Source organism: Phascolarctos cinereus, unplaced genomic scaffold (assembly GCF_003287225.1).
Source record: "Phascolarctos cinereus isolate Bilbo 61053 unplaced genomic scaffold, phaCin_HiC Scaffold_7;HRSCAF=346, whole genome shotgun sequence".
Taxonomy (NCBI): Eukaryota; Metazoa; Chordata; class Mammalia; order Diprotodontia; family Phascolarctidae; genus Phascolarctos; species Phascolarctos cinereus.
The window spans coordinates 8,007,039-8,025,144 of NW_027556180.1; positions in this window are offsets into that span (position 1 = coordinate 8,007,039).

Here is an 18,106-nt window from a genome sequence, read left to right on the forward strand (position 1 = left end):
TCCCCAAAAGCTAATAGTATAGATATCTTTAGATCTCCTGATAATCAACAGGGTTTGGGAAATGTTGAGTTTGAATCACTGATGGGACACGCAGATGGAAATGTCTGGAAGACAGATGCAGACACAGTTTTGAATATTAGAAGAGAGGGCAGCATCACAGGCAGTTTTGAGGTCTGCTTGTTTGTATGTAATATTTAAAGCCAAAGGAATAGATGGGATTGATGAGGGAAAGAAAATGGAATTTGAAGGCAGTATAAAGAGTAGAGAAAATGATGAAGGCCAGGGCTTTGTGAGGCATTACCTGAAGAGCTGGGATTAAGAATGAAGAAACAGTGTAGAAGGTAGAGGACCATGATTAGAGATAGAAATAACCCAGAAATATGTGTCCCTGAAGACAAGAGAAGAGAGATGGTCCAGAAAGAGGCAGTGATCAGCACTGCTAGATGATTGACAGAGATTAAGGAGGATAAGGAGTGAAAGATGATGGAGTGTTAGATTTGGGGATGAGGAGGATATTATTGACCAGGCAGAGCAGACTTGTGGCAAACGGACGGGGACAGAACCTAATATGAAAGAGCTTAAGGAGAAAATATGTCATGGGGAAGTGGCAGCATTAACCCTTTTAGCAAAGAATAGGAGAACCATGACAGAGCCAGTGGACTGAGCTGTCCAGGAGGGTCTAGCTCCTTGCTTTTGGTGTTCATTTCAGACCTTGTGGATTAGGAATCTAGAAGTAAATCCAAAGAAAATCTAAGCTAATGTCTTCATTTCAAGAAGAGGAAACTGAATCCCAGAAAATTTACACAGGGAATAGGGAAGGCAGCTCCTCTACATTCCAAGCCTTGTCCCAGGCAGCCTCTTTTGTTTCCAGTCAGATGGGGGGATGGAGAGACAATGGGGTAGGAGGTATAAAACATGTGTGAAAAACGATGATGATTTCTGGAGAAAGATATTGGAGGAGGCAGGAGGGTGGGGCTAAGGAGTACATATTATTTGTGAAAAGTAGGAATATTTCTCCTCTGACAAGAGGGAAGGAGGAGCCAAAGTGTAGATGGGTCATATAGGAGACATGTGAAACTTTGGAGCTGAAGTCATGATGAAGAAGACAAAGAGTTAATCAGAATAGAAATGAAAAATGCAGCAGGACTTGCCACTTACAAAATATGGAGGACTCTGGAAAAGATAAGAATGATAGAACACAACAAAGTCACTGCTGGGGGAGATTCAGAAAGCCCAGTTGGGGAGAAGAAGAAGAGGAAGATGAGGACAAAGACAAGGATGAAGATGAAGATGACGATGAAAATGAAGAGGGAAGATGAGGAGGAGGAAGAGAGGAGAAGGAGAAGGAGGAGGAGGAGAAGAGGAGGAGAAGGAAGAAAGAATAGGAGAGGGGTGGAGGGGGAGGAGGGGGAGGAGGAGCAGGAGGAAGAAAGAAGAGGAGGAGGGAGAGGAGGGGGAGAAGAAGTCGTGAAACAAACACCTTGAAAGCATTCTTAAGGTGACAGAGAGATGTTGTGATGTGTACTAATTTTATACATGAGTGATGAGGGAATCGTCCAGGGCAAATCACTGTGGAAAGGAGTTAGTCTGGGAATGCTTCCTGGGGAAGTGAACTCAGGTTTGGAAACTAGTTGGCCTGATTAGGACAGTGCAGGGAGGGGGCAGAGAGATAAGGTAAGATAGGGAAGTGATTTCTTTATATCTTGTCTGAGGCAGTCTGCTGGTACAGTTGATACACCATGGGGTCTAGAGTGTGGGAAAGAAGATCTGAGTTCAAATCTATCCTCAAGCAATTGTTCGCTCTGTGACCCTAGGCAAATTATTTCACCTCAGTTTCCTTATCAATAAAATGGGGATAATAATAGACAATACCATTGACATAATATTGGCTGAGATAATGTGTAAAGTACTTTGCAAAACTTGTAGTGTTATACAACTGCTAGTTGTTATTATCATCATTCTAGTTAGTTATTATAATTATTTCCTCCATACCAGTACTATCCATTATATCAGTTTGGCCTTTCCCATGCACAAAAACATAAGAGGAGGAAATGTCCTTCTTCAGAGAGTGTTTAAAGCCTCTGAATGAATGGGCATGAGGCCAGGAACCTGCAGACATCTGCACCATCATTGAGATCTCTTAACTTGCCTGGGAGTACCCAGATAGAACCCTGATGGTATCAGTTGGAGGTAGGGCAAAGAGTACATGCCTGGCTCCAAGCACACACGCTTCATCCCCAGCTAGCCCACAATATCAACTTTTTTTTTTTGCTTTCCTTATGATGTGCCTTAAAATGTACAACAGCTTTTTGGATGCCATGTTCCCATAGCAGTATCTAAGCTTTATAAGGGGAGAGGTACTAAATTTTCTCTGATCTCAGGCCTTGACATTGACTCTGCAAATAAGTATATATATAGTGAGATAAATGGGTCTTTTAGAAGGTATAACCCCTACTAGTCTCTGGGGAGGAAGCAATGGGGTAAAAAGACAGCTGGCTCTGGAACTGGAAGGTCTAGCTCCACCCCTGCCTAGATGCATGATCTTGGGCAGTTCAACACCATTGACTACAGCTCTCTTCCCCTCTGACAAATAAAGACTTAGACGTTGTGGTCTTTGAAAGCTAAATGTTTATGATTCAAAAGCATTTCATTTTCATAGGCAGCCTGCTCTGGCCACTCAGCCCTGTACCAAGAGTCTAGTGATGCATCTGCTCCCAGTTCTGCCATTAATGATCGTGGTGAACTGCAGTAAGCCACATAATGTTTCTTGGTCTCAGTTTCATTATCTGTAAAGGTTAGGGTTTGATTAGATAATCTATGAGATTACTCCCAGCTCCAAGATTCTGCAAATTGAATTATCTAAAAATGTTATGCTCAAATATTTCTAATAAGAAAAGAAATGTGAAAAACAGAACCAAGAATCTAAAAAGAATCCCCCCTGCCCTCAACTAATATATATGTCCCTCCAGCTAATTTGGGGGGCACTATTCAGCATTGGAATTGGTTTTGATGGGAATATAGCAACTTTTGCACAAATGATGACTCAAAAATTAATTAACTCCTACCCTTGCTAAATAATCATCCTAATTAACTCCAATTAAAATGCCATATCTCAGTTAGCTCACTGCTGCAAGCTGGCTTGGCTTGGGTTAGTGTGCTGCCCTGCTCCAGACTGTGAATGGGGCCTACTGATGGCAATGCAGAGTCTGGTATCTGATGACCTCTGTAGGACAATACCATCTAATGTAGACCCCCAGAGGCCAGCAGGGCAGCCTAAGCACTGGAGGAAATCTCACATATCTGAGTTTCATTCAAAAGACCATTTAACCAGTCATCTTCTTTGCATTAAAGGTACAGGCAGTAAGCTGTCTTCCAGATGCATTCTGGAAAATCCTGCCATTTTGTCATGCCTCAGGAAGGCTGTAGCAAAATTCATTTGCAACTAGTCTGAAGGAGCCTTGCAAAGCTTTGCATGAAGTTATCCATGGAAATGCTGCCCAAGAATGGAAGGGAGAACTTGAAAAAAGCCAATGTGTGGCCCATGCTTTCCAGGCAACCTTGGCTCCTTCCAGGAGTCCAGACTAACTTCCTTTTATAGAAGAAGGGCTACCACCAACAACAGATAGCATTGATCTTCCTCTTTAAGATTCACAAAGAGCTTTATATGTTAATTCATTTGGTCCTTACAACAACCTCCCAATGTAGGTACTTTGATTATGCTTAATTTGCAGATGGGGAAACAGAGGCAGATAAAAGTTAAGGGTCTTGCTCAGGGTCACACAGCCAGTAAGTGTCTGAGGAAGGATTTTAATGCAATTTTTCTCAACTCTAAAAAGTGTATTCTAAATGGAAGCATGCGGCCTAAAAGATTGAGCACAAAGAGTTAGTTTTTAAATAGCAGTAGCACATAGGGGATGAGATACTAGATGTGGACATAGATTTAAATCCTGAAATGTTCATGTGACCATACGCAAGTGGCTAAAGCTTTCTGAGCTTCAGTTTCCTTCTCCCTAAAATGGGGTGACAATGCCCATAGTACTGCCTTCAACTTCACTGAAATCATATATACAAAGGGTTTTGCAAGCTTTCAAACAATATATAAATATTGGTTTCTTATGGCAGAAACTAGGCATAGACACAAACCTCACACCATATACCAAAATAAAGTCAAAATAGGTTCATGACTTAGATATAAAGGTTGATACTATAAGTAAACTGGGAGAACAAGGAATAGTTGGACCTACCAGATCTATGGAGAACAGAAGAATTCATGACCAAACAGGAGATAGAGAATAAAATGAAAAGCAAAGTGGATAAGTGGGATTATATTAAATTGAAAAGTTTTTGCACAAACAAACCCAATGCAATTAAGATTAGAAGGAAGGTAGAAAATTGGAAAAGAATTTTTGCAACCAGTCTCTCTGATAAAGGCCTCATTTCTAAAATATATAGAGAATTAAGACAAATTTATAATTCCCCAATTGATAAATGGTCAAAGGATATGAACAGACACTTCTCAGATGAAGACATTAAAGTCATCTATAGTCATATGAAAAAATGCTCTAAATCATTATTGATTAGAGAAATGCAAATCAAAACAATTCTGAGTATCACATCAAACCTATCAGATTGGCCAACATGACAAAACAGGAAAATGATAAATGTTGGAGAAGATGTGGGAAAATTGGAACATGAATACATTGTTGGTGGAGTTGTGAAATGATTCAACCATTTTGGAGAACAAATTGGAACTATGCCCAAAGGGCTACAAAAATGTGCATATCCTTTGATCCAGCAATACCACTTCTAGGGCTATATACCAAAGAGATCAAACAAATGGGAAAAGGACCCACATGTACAAAAATATTCATAGAAGCTCTTTTTGTGGTGGCAAAGACTTGGAAATTGAGAGGATGCCCATCCATTGGGTAATGGCTGAGAAAGTTGTGGTATATGAATGTGATGGAATACTATTGTGCCTTAAGAAATGATGAACAGGCTGACTTCAGAAAATCCTGGAAAGACTTATATGGTCTGATGCTGAGGGAAGTGAGCAGAACCAAAAGGACTGTGTACACAATAACAGCCACGTTATGCAATGACTAATATTGTTAAACTGAACCCTTCTCAGCATTACAAAGATCTAAGACATCTCCAGAGGCCTCATGATGGAAAATGCTGTCCACATCCAAAGAAAGAAGTGTGGAAGTCAATAGCTATCACATATTTTACCTTCTCTTGAGTTTTGTTTCATCTTTTGATGATTCCTCCTATTGGTTTAATTTTTCCTTACAACTTCACTAAGGTGAAAATATGTTAATAGAAATGTAAATGTAAAGCCATATCAGATTGTGCGCCATCATGGGGAGGGTGAGGGAGAGAAAAGGGGAGAAAAATTTTCAACTCAAAAGCATATGGAAATGATTGTTGATAAATCAAAATAAATTAATAAGATTAAAAAAAATATTGGTTTCTCTTAGTTTGTCCATAGAAGAAAATCCCCCAATCTGGAAAAGAGGATTGGTTCTGTTTTCCTCCAAAGCATTAGTTGCTAGGACTTGCAATTTATAATTAGAGTAGGTGGTATTTCTACACAGCTTTAGAGTTTGCAAAACACTGCAGTCACATTATCTCTGCCTTAAAAAAATGAGTATAGGAAGCAGCAAGTTATAGGGGAAGGTGATATTTAGAGTCAAATGGTGTCTGTGCTTTATTACCTATGTGGTTTGTGACTTTGAGAAAGCCATGTGCACCCTCTGGGACTTGGTTACCTCATCTGTCAAATAAGATGATTTCTGAGGTCAGGATAAGCCAATTCAACAGAGATGAATAAGTCTTACCATGTGCCATACACTGTTCTAAGCCATAGAATTTCAAATACAAGTAGACATTCCCTGCCCTCAAGATGCTTCCAGACTACTGAGGGAAAAAAGAACATGAAAACAACCTGAGAATTGGGGGACGGAGAAGGAGTAATGTGGAGATAACAGACCAGGAACAGCACATGAAAGGATGGGAAGTCAGCAGAAGAAGCGAAAGAGGAATGAACAATTCTTTCTTGCCCGGGAACTTTTTTGAATGTAAGTTCCCAGAAGAATTAAAGTCCCTTCTAAATTTAAGATTCTGTGATCTTGTGATATAAAAAAACATACACATTCATAGAAAGGTCAGAATGCCTGATTCAAATGGATTATGGAAGCCATCCAAAGATTTTACTTCTCGTTCTCTTTACTGCCCCCCCAAATCACTACCTCTCTGGCCTCAGTTTACTCACCTGTGATGAGTGGGTTGGTCTAGAAGATCATTCAGCTTTAAATCTACAATCCTCTGACCACCATTCATCATTCCACCTCACTTGTTTTTCTCAGTGATGTAGATTAATGTTAGGATATAGAGCAGCGATGGTCTCTCGTCTTAGACTGTAAGCTATAGCTAACACTCTGCTATGTGAAAGATCCAAACCAGAGTCACTCCACCATCCATCCCGCTGGTCCCATCCCCCCTCTTCATCGTGGCTCATCTCAGGGGCACCTTCTTCTGACACCGCTTTTCCATGCCCTATCTCCACTGCCCTCCATACACAACCTAGTTGGGTCATTCTTAGTACTTCTCCAACTCTTACTATTTATCTATCTTTTCACATGGGTAACAGGGAGTGTCTTACTCTTTCAAACTCTGGTGGCTACCACTGTGTTGAACATTATCCACCCAATGACAGCATTAAGGAACCTGAGGCAGACCTGACACACTTATGGGAATACGTGGGTAGGAGTCATACAGGGCATTGGAGATGGGAAAGCGTGTCAGGAAAACTGAAAGCTGAGAAGACATCATTCCAGCATTTTTTTTTAATGTGCCATCAAAGTTAGAAATATGTTTGACTCTCAGTTTGCTTCTCATCTAGACGATCCTCTGGCTTCGGTATGAAAAGAATATGGACATGCAATTTCATGGGAGGTCCAGGTTCCCAGAGGCCATCTTGTAAACTGATCCCAGGGAGAGAGAAGAGTTCCTAGGGCTGTCTCTCAGGCCTCTAGCACTGCTTGGAAAAGTCTCTCTAAGGATGGCATCTTCCTGAGGTTACCAGCTACATTTGAGATGCTTGTAGGTAACCTAACCCTCAGGAATATTGCCAGCAAAGGAACCGTGCCCCATACTGTGGCATGAAAGTGAGGAGGCCAGCTGCTTCAAGCTCCAGTTGACATGGCCTTTGTAAAAAAGAAAAACTCAGAAAAGAGTTAACACAGTGAATTCTTCTCTATTCATGAGGGCTGCTTTCATAGATCATGTTTATCCATGGGAGTCACAATTTCAATTTACTTGAAAATGCTCTTATAGATAGAAAAGCCACTCTGAGAAAAAATGTGAAGATAAGGGCCCCCTGAACCAACTGAGAAGCTCACCTAGTGCTTTAAAAAGGAAGGCAGCACCAAACCACTGTCCTACAGCAGGAGAGAGTCTCCCTTGACAGTAAAGAAGACACAGTAAGGATCGTTATGCCCCTATGGGTTGGGGTGGGGGGAGGGAGGGACACACTCATTCATTCAAACAAACACACCAAGCCATGCAATGATCACAGCCCCATTCCAATCCACAAGAACAAGAATGACCATACTGATGATATTGTCATGTTACCGGTTTGCCTTAGATGACTTCTGATCAGGGGTATTCTTGATACAGTGGGACTGGGTAGTTTCATGAGCTGCAAGAAGAAATCAAAAACTTGAAAGGGGAAGTCCAACCAGGCTGATATGACACACACATATGATTCTTCAAATTAGAGTCAGTGTGGTTTAAAGTCCTGGGTTCAAATTTAGACTCTGATTTTTACTAGCTGAGCAGCTAGGTGAGTCATTTAGCCTTTCTGGGCCTCCGTTTTTTCACCAAAGAACAAGGGGAGCATTTGTTGTCCTTGAACACAGGGTTGTAGTGAGTTGTAAGTGGGATAAGGCACGAAGAGTAATTTAGAGACTTTAAAGGACGTATGTTTATATATCTCCCTCCCTCGTCCTCTCTGGATCCCTCTCTGTCTTTCTGTCTGTCTGTGTTTCCCCTCCCACTCTTTTTACTTCTCTATCCCCCTCTCTCTACTCTCCCTTTCTCTCTCTCCCCCTCTCTGTTTCTCTGTCTCTGAGGTCCTCCTCTGATTCCCTCAGTCTCTCTGTCTCTGCCTCCTCCCTTTCTCTATCGCTCTTCCTCTCTCTGACTTTGGATCTCTCTGTCCCTGTCTCCACATCTCTTTTTTTTGTGTGCGTGTGTGTGTGTATGTGTGTCTGTCTGTGGTGTTAGGTCCACAGCTGTGAGTTCATCAGTGTATGGTGACTCCTGGTGATAAAATTCCCTCCACATTTGGAGATTAGAATGTGCCATTTAGGGTCTTAGCTCATTGTGGGAGAGGGTGGAATGGGCATTGAAAGCCTTCATGAAGGGGCAAGACTCAAGGTGAGGGCCATCTCGTCATCTACTATACTCAGCCCCTCCAACATAAATAAATGCTTGTTATCATTTAAAAATCAATCATTGTAATGTTTCTGAGATTTAAGACAACAAGACAATAAGTCCTTTGAATTTACTGTTAAAGGGGCAGCTAGGTGGCACACTGAATAGATCTCTGGCCTTGGAGTCAGAAGGACCTGAGTTCAAATCCAACCTCAGATGCTTTATTAACACTTAGTAGCTGTGCGACCCTGGGCAAGTCACTTAAGCCTGATTGCCTCACCAAAAAGCAAAAATAAAAAATAAAAAAAAACATAAAAATGAATTCACTGTTAAGGATTGTGAGGTTTGGTACAGTGAGCAGTGGGTTTCAAGTCCAAAGGGCTGGGCCCACCTGGATGCTCCTAAGCCACCTCATAATCGGTAGCCCAAGTTTTCATACCTGGGACATTGGACTGGAGGGCTTCCGAGGCCCTTTCCATCTCCCCAGGTATGAAGTCTTAAATTATGACCATATGGTCATATGAAAGATCTGCTAAATAAAATAATGATATCATCTCAGCCTTTCTTTTTTTTTTACTGAAACACTACAGAGCTCAGAAGAGACTAAGAACTGTTGGGGGAAAAAAGAGAAAAACGTCTAAGTCAAAACAAATCAATGAGTAAATCAGTCAACAAGTATTAAGGAGTTACATATACTATATGCCAGGCCCTGGGCTAGGCTGGGAGTACAAGTACAAGGAATGACTTGATCCCTACTCAAAAGCCAGGAGCTTACATTCTAGGTATGGGAGGGGGGAGCAATGACACAAATATTTAGATAATTATATATAGAACAAATATAAAAAAGAATAAATGTGAATACATTCAATCCTAGGTAGTTTGAGAGGAAGGGCACAAACAGTATTTTTTGGGGGAAAAATTGGGAAAGGCTTCACGTAGAAGGTGGGATTTGAGCTGGGTCTTAAAGGGAAAGGAATGACTCTTTTTGAGCCTGAGGTAGAGAAGGGCAACCTGCATAAAGACAGTTGTGGAAATAATCTCCAGCACCAAGATGGAGAAGGGTCATTTGGCTGTATCAGTCTGCAAAGGGGATGAGGAGTCCATGAGGGCCAGTGAGGCTGGAAGGCCAGGTTGAGGCCAGGTTGGGAAGAGTTTAAGAGAGGTGTTTCTATTTGATTCTGGAAAGATTGAAAAGCTACTGGCATTGTTTAAGCAAGGGGGTTATATGGTCAGATCGATGTTTAGGGAAATCCTTTTGGCAGCAGGGTGAGGATGCAATGGATTGGGTAGAGCCTTGAGTCAGAGAGACCAAGCAGAAGAAGAAGTTTCCATAATTCAGGTAAGAGGAGATGAGGGCCTGAACTGAGATAGAAGCAATTCAAGTGAAAGAGTTTGAATGTGCAGATATTGTGAAGGTAGAAACAACGAGACAGTCCTGAGTCCAAGTCCAGACTCCCACACACGTACTGATCAAATGTGAGAAGAAATAAGAATGAATGAAAATGTGCTGATAAAAAAAAAGATACCCATAACCCACATGCACAAAAATATTGATAGCAGCTCTTTTTTATGGTGACAAAGAATTGGAAATTGAGGGGATACCCATCAATCAGGGAATGGCTGAACAAGTCATAGCATATGAATATAATGGAATACAATTGTTCTATAAGAAATGATGAGTAGGCGGACTTCAGAAAAAACTTGAAAAACTTACATGAACTGATGACAGGATCTCTCAAGTGAGGTACATTGAGGATCCAAGGTCAATATGCGGTTGCAAACACCAGAAGGGAAAGGAGGGAATAAGCATGTACCACATCCCCACTATGTTCCAGGCACTGTGCTGAGCACTTTTACAAATATCATCACATTTGATCCTCGTAATGACCCAATGAGGCAGACTTGAGGAATGATGCATGGTGCCCTTGACAGAAATAGGGAGGTGTGGAAGAGAGTTGGTTTTGGCAGGGAAGATAATGAGTTCTGTCCTATACATGTTCAGTTTGAGCTATCTCTGCAACATCTAGTTTGAAATGTATAATAGGCAGCTGGATATGTGAGACTGAACATCAGGAAATAGACTTATTCTAAGTCTCTAGTTCTGGAAATCATTGACGTGGTTTTTCAACATGTGGTAGCTGACGAGGTCACCAAATGAGAGATCACAGAGGGAGAAGAGAAGGGGACTTGTGGCAGGGCATTGGGGGATATCCACAGTGAAGCAGTGGGATCTAGATGAGGAAGCAGCAAGGAAGATGAAGAAGGAGGAATCAGATGGCTAAGAAGGAGAAACAGAGAGGATAATGCATGAAAAACCAGAAAGAAGAGAGCATACTGGGGAAGATACTGGGCAAAAATCTCAAATGCAGCAGATGGGTTGAAAAAAGATCATCATATCTGGCAAACAACTAAATCACCCCAGAGCCCAGCTAGTGATAACACACAAATTCAGTCATGAATCTGAATCCTGACTCCCATTACACATAGTGATCAATTGGGAGGAGAAGTAAGAATGACTGAAAATGTGCAGATGAAAAGATACCCAGAACTCACATGTACAAAATATTTATAGCAGCTCTTTTTATGGTGGCAAAGAATTGGAAAGTGAGGGGATGCCTATCAGTCAGGGAATGGCAATGGCTGAACAACTTGTGGCATAAGAATATAATGGAATGCTACAGTTCTATGGGAAATAAGGAGGTGGATTTCAGAAAAAAACTGGAAAAAACTTACATGAACTGAGGCTGAGTGAAGTGAACAGAACCAGGAGAACGTTGTACACAGTAATAGCCACATTGTGTGATGATCAACTGTGAGAGATTTGGTGCTTCTCAGCAATACAATGATCCAAGACAATTCCAAAAGTCTTGTGATGGAAAATGTTAACCAAAACCAGAGAAAGAACTGGGGAGTTGGAATGCAAATTGAAGCATACCACTTTCCCTTTTTTTGCTGTTTTTGTCTGTTTGTTTTTATGTTCTGGTGGTTTTTCCCTTTTGTTCTGACTCTTCTTTCACAATATGACTAATGTGAAAACATGTTTAACATGATTGTACATCTATAACCTATATCAGATTGCTTTGTTGTCTTGAGGAGGAGGGGAGTGAAGGGAAGGAAAGAAATTTGGAACTCAATGTTTCACAAAAATAAATGCTGAAAACTTCCTTTACATGTAATTGGGGGGGAAAAAGATACCTATATGTGATAAAGAACAAAGCACTCTAGACCTGAAATCAGAGAACTTGGGTTCAAATCTCATATTTTCGGTACTGGAACTTCATGACCCTAGATGGATTAACTCTCTTCTCTTGTTCTCAGTTTCCTCAATGGTAAAATGAGGAGTTTAGATTAGATGATCCCAGACATGTAGCCCAGCTCTAATTCTTATCAATCCCCTGTAAAATAATTTATTAGAAGAGTGGACTCTATTATCTGACCAGAAATTCGAGGCAAGACTGCCATAATCTGGCATGAAGATCTTAAATTTTTTTCAAGTGGATAGGAGTGGGGATGTCGTGTATAAAAACCTCCCAGACCTGAAGGATGATGAAAGGCTTCCATCTCCTCTCTTTCCTTGTAGCCCCAGGGATAGCATTCTGCACCCTGTAACAGGGAGGGACAGTGGTGCTTACTGACTAAACCTAAGGGTTAGAACAAGAACTGCCAGGCATGGATGGGATTTTGAATTTTCTTTCCATGGAAAAAAAAATTACATGAATTCATGGATTTACCTCTGCTCATGGGTACAAATGAATAGGCCAAAAAAGGGAAAATAATTTAACTGCATCAAAAAGTTCAAACCACCAGTGATTCTTTTATATTTAGTTACTAAGCAGTTGTTTCAGTGAACTCAAATGTCAATTCCTTACTTCCACTTTCATTTTTCCAAACAGATTTTGCTTGGATGAGCACAGTCTTATAGTCAAGTCAGAGAAGAAAATTGGATGTTACTAAAATACCAACACTATGAAAAGTTGGCCAACTCAGGTGTCTAAGGAAGTGTTTCTACTGAAGGGAGGAGGAAAAACCATTTTCTGTTGGGTGTTTGAGCTATATGAGATGTTGGTAAAACTTGAGAACAAGTTACTCAGAGAATGTCACTTGAAAATCATTGGTTTTTTACTTTGCTTTTTCTTCTGCATGAAGAGCTTTTTAGTAAAGTGGGATTCCTGCTTTCATAGAGTGTCTATTTGGGGGAATCAAGGTTCACCCCTGAGTCATCAGAACATGGTACTACATGCCTCATGTGGTTAAACTGTAAGCTGTAGAAGGCAAGGATTATTTCATTTCTGTAATATTGACAGCATCTAGCACATAATATCTACTTGTTGAATAAATGCATGAATGAATAACTGATTAACTATAACATTATGTCCTAATAGTGGATCAGGGGTGTTATGTCTACACCCAGCCATGAGGATCAGTGTAGAATCACAGTCTTTGCACAACAGAGCTGGGGCTAGCCTAAGAGATCATCCTTCCTTTTATAGATGGAGAAACTGAGGCCCAGAGAAAGAAAATGGTTTGTCAATTAACCAAAGCTGACATCCCAGGACTGGAGCCTAGATTCCTCTGACTACTACTAATGCATCATTCTTTGCATGGAACCACAATGACTGCCATCTATTCCATTAAGGGACTGAGGAGGGGGGAATTCATCCCACTGAATTTACAGTTCAAAGGGTTGGGTTCAGATCTTGATCCTTGAACTACATTACCTTTGTGACCCTACATAATTAACTTAAACTCTTGGAAACTTATATTCTTCATCTATAAAAAGGAGGATTCAACTGGATGATCTTTATGATGACTCCCTTCTGTAAGTCTAAGAGCTAGTCTGCTACCAAGGATAAGTATGGTACAGAGGACAAGAGAAATGTTGCCAGAGGTCCAAACTGACAATATCAGCTCTACTTTTCACTGCCTGGGTGACTTAGGTAAGTCGCTTAAACTCTCTAAGGCTCAATTTTTCACACAGGGAGGGGAGTGGATCAGATGATCTTGAAGGTCTCTTCTAGGGTGACTTCTGGGCAATCACTTTATTAAGCATGTCTTGGTTTATCATGCCATGGGAGACATGATGAGTGGAAACAGAAGAATAATCTCTTATGAAGGAATGAAAAAGTCACCAAGTCATGAACATGTAGTATTTTATTTTTTCAAAAATTCAAAGGTAAATTTAATTTGCATTTATAATAACCAAAGGGAAGAGGGGCTATAACAACAGGATTGTAGGAAGTAGTAGAGTGGCTGATTGTTTATAGACGTATACTTGGATTCCAGAACCTCTACTTAGGTCCCACATCTAACACTTCATGGCTGTGTCTCCTTGTGAAAGTCACTTAATGTCTTTGAGCCATCCACAACTCGCTAGGCTTTAGATATTAAGTCACAGAGAGTTCCAATCTGCACTGAAGGAGCCAGTCAACAGGGCTGAGGAAATCTAAGCTCCAGGATGGGTAGGCTATATGTTAGGTTCCAAACCAGCTCAACATTCAATCTATTTAGGCCCCTCCCAAGCGGTGCTAGAAATGAAGGCTGCTGCTGCTGCCAATAGTCTTGTCCTTGAGGCACAATCATCTCATGCAATGTTCTTCCTAGGGGGAAATGCCCTAAGTTCCCATATGGAAATATAGTGACTTTGCAGGCTTCCATCAGAGAGAGTCCTATTTGTTGAGTGTGTGTGTGTGTGTGTGTGTGTGTGTGTGTGTGTGTGTGTGTGTGTGTATGGGGGGTGTTGGTGAACACACCACCCTTTCTCCTTTTATCCTATGCTTTCCTAGCTTTGTGTGGTAAAGGATGAGGATTAAAGAGGGTGTGTCTGGGGAAGGTATGAAGGAAAAGGAAGGCAGAGAGGCATCCTTAAAGGTGGAGATCCCTGGCTGATAAGAGAAAGTAGAACTTTTGGAGGGGGGGCAGGAGAATTAGAACCATTTCCTGCCTTCATCAGACCAGCAACATAACCCATGAATGAACAGATGGCCATTGGGCAGTACAATTTTGCTCAGTTACATCAACTGCAGCAGTAGGGACAGACAAAGTTTTGTTTGTTTTTGCCATAAAGCTGCCAACAGGATTTGGATGAAAGTGTTCCTTGGAAATTGAGTGTTTGCAAGGAGAGTAGGTCTTCCTAGTAATTCAGAATAGACACTGGACAGGCCAAGACAAGCCAAGATTAAGTGGTATGCTTCTGTACATAAAGGCTGGTGATTTCTTGCCTCCATTGAGGCATATTACGATATACCTCCCACAAACTTTAAGGTCTTCCCCTCCCAGATTTGTATTTTTGTGATGGTAAATTAGGCCATCTTTCATCTCAGTTCTTACCCTTAGCCCTTAAACATTGAATGGGTGTTGTCTCAGACAAAATGAGAACTAGGAAATACCTGAATTTAGAAAGTGCAAGGTTACCCACTGCATCTTGGGATTTAGTTTTTCCTCTGTACTTTGATGACTTTGGAAGAGTGAGTGAGACTGAGGTCTTTGTGCAGCTTTGCCTCACTAAAATTCAATTCATGTACTAGTTAGGACATCACCCTTGTGAGGCCTCTGGTTCAAACTGGCTGAACAATAACAGTGGACTTCATCTGGGGATCCAACCTGCCAATTTGAGCAGAAGTTGGGGAACATTGCTGCTCCTGCTGCTGCTACTACTACTACTACTGCTACTACTACTGCTACTACTACTGCTACTACTGTACCTGTGTCTGCTATGGATGGAGATAACCCAATATATTGATCATAAGAACCTTGGGAATAGACAGGCTTCTAGCAGTGCCCTCAGCCACTCTCCTGGGAAGGAGCGCCTATGAAGATGCAGCCCGGACTTGCTCCTGGAAGTATTATGGCTGTACTTCTGAAGATGCAGAAAATAAAGTTTCTGCCATAAAAGTCACTGGCCCTGTCAAATGGTTCCACATCAGAAATTGATTGTATTTTAGCAATGGAATTTAAGACCATCTGCTTTTCCTCAGTACCCAAAGAACCACTGCACCTTTTCATCTGCCTTGTAATGAAAGTTTTCCTATGTGTTATCTCTCCCATCAGAATGAGAGCTCCTTGGGAGAAGAGACTGCCTTCCTTTACTATTTGTATCCCCAGTACTCAGCATAGTGTTTTTCACCATAGTAAGCAATTCATAAATGCCTCATTCATTCATGCTTTTTTTTTTAAAATCACTGTGAGTATTTTCTCTACCAGTGCAGGTTGTAACTCATGGGGGATGATTTTATGAGTTACTTTGCCTGGGAACGAAACCTTGGTGGCCATGAAATGCTATTTTATTCACCACCACGGTATTTTCATATTGGAGAAAATCATAGAGAAATCAGTTAGTAAAACATGGTGTAGCAGGAAAAAAATAATAAACAAGGAATCAGGACTCCTGGGTCCGTGTCTGACTTGGCAGTCAATGTGCAGTGGAACTTGGAAACATTCACACCTTCTCTGGACCTCAGTTTTCTATGTGTAAAATGAGGGGTCCAACTGGATACAATTTAATTTCCAAAGTCCCTCCTACTCTACTACCATTTAAATCTCTGGTTTTATTGATTGTAGCTTACAGGGTTCTCATTTTCTTCAGGCCTTTGTTCACATAACTGAGATTTGTCCATTGATGCACAATATAAATGAACACGTTGCATGTTGCTTGGCTTAAGAGAAAGATTTGCTTAAGAATCTGCCCATTGGAAAAGGTCCTGCATGTACAAAAATATCAATTGGGGCATGGCTGAAGAACTTGTGGTACATGAATGTAGTGAAATACTATTGAGTTATAAGAAATGATGAGCAGGCAGACTTTAGAAAAACTTGGAAAGGCTTACATGAACTGATGGTGAGTGAAGTGAGCAGAACCAGTAGAACATTATACACAGTAACAGCAAAATTGTGTAATGACTAGCTTTCATAGACTTACCTCTTCTCAGTAATACAATGATATAAAACAATCCCCAAAGATTCATGATGGAAAATGCTACCCACATCCAGAGTAAGAACTATGGAGTCTGAATGCAGATTGAAGCACACTATTTTCTCTTTTGATTTTTTCTTATGATTTTTCCCTTTTCTTTTGATTCTTCTTTCCTAACATGACTAATGTGGAAATATGTTTAATATGATTGTACATGTATAGATTAAATCAAATTGCTTGCCAACTTGAGGAGGGAGGAAGGGCAAAATCTGGAACTCAAAATCTTACAAAAGTGAATGTTGAAAACTATCTTTACATGTAATTGGAAAAATAAAATACTTTTAAGTGAAGGAAAAAAGGAAGAATCTGCCTTGTGTATTGACTGAATTAATGCCATAGAAGAAATAAAAAAGCAAGGAATAAGACAAGGTTTCAATTTGGTTTTCATCATCAGAAAAAGGCCACATTGTCTACAGTTCTGGGGATATGGGAAGCCACATAATACCATCCCCAATGTGGTGGCTCATTTCTCACAACCACTCATTGGCCCAGCATACTCTTCATTCAACAAACAATTTCCTATTTGATGTTTGCCAAAGAAACACACTGGGTATTGAAGTGTAAGTTGATTTGTTGACAAGATGTTAAAGAAATCAATAATCTATGAGTCAACAATTAATGGGTCACTATCATCTCTCATGAAAAATAGAGACAGTCTTTCTTTGTCAATAGATTTGGAGCCACGTCAATATAATAGGAGATGGAACATGCTGATAAAAATACTACCTTCTGCCAACTCAAAAAGAAAACAAACAAGCTGGGGAGTGTTGACTTTACTGAAAGCAAGTGGACATGGTGAATCAGGAGGAGGAGGTGGAGAAGGCCAAGGAAAGCCTCTCTTACTCAAGTACCACTTTTACCTGGATGGAAAGGGATGTGGTGGAGACTTCAAACCTCCCCCCAGGCCTTAGTGTAGAGCAAACCTGGTGTGCCAAGCTGAGTCAGTAAAATGTAAATAAAGGGAATGAGTTCTCATTTTGCAGAAACTTCTTTGGGTTTTTGAGAGGATTCATTATAACCTTCCGTAGTGAATTGTTTCCCTGGTATTTTCTTGTACATCTGTGCTAAATACCATTGAAAGGGCAGGAAAACTTTACGGCCAGCTTCATTCTTGTCTTCAGTGAGCTTAGAGTCTAGTACATAGCTCTATGCTCCTCATGTAAGGAGGGATTCTCTGTCCAAGCTCAGATGGCCTTACAGCCATGGCTTCTTCTTTTAGGAACCTTAGCCAGGCCCTCTCATGCATTCACCATGGGATATCTACCCACAGTTACAGGAGGCCTTTCTCTAATTATTTTGACTTAATGGAAAACAAAAAAGTAGATTATCTATCTGTCTGTGTATACTTGCTATAATAAATTTAAGGTGAAAACATTAATAATCATGATAAATTAGAGAAAAATAAAGTGGTAAAATATATAATGATTGAGTTCAGAGAAGGGTGAGCTCAGTATGGAGTAGGCAGGGAGGACCATATGGAGGATGGAGAATTTGGATTGAACCCTGGACAGATTTGGGTTGGTCAGAGATGGTAAAGGAGGAAGATGTTCAAATAAATGCAATGAGGATGGTTGAGTGACTTCAGTTTGTATCATGTGGATGAATCAAAGGCAGTTGAGGTGACTAGTATAAGTATGAGACTGGAAGAGGTATGAGACTTGGCCTCATTAGGCAAAAGTAGGAGCAGTGGGGAAAGGT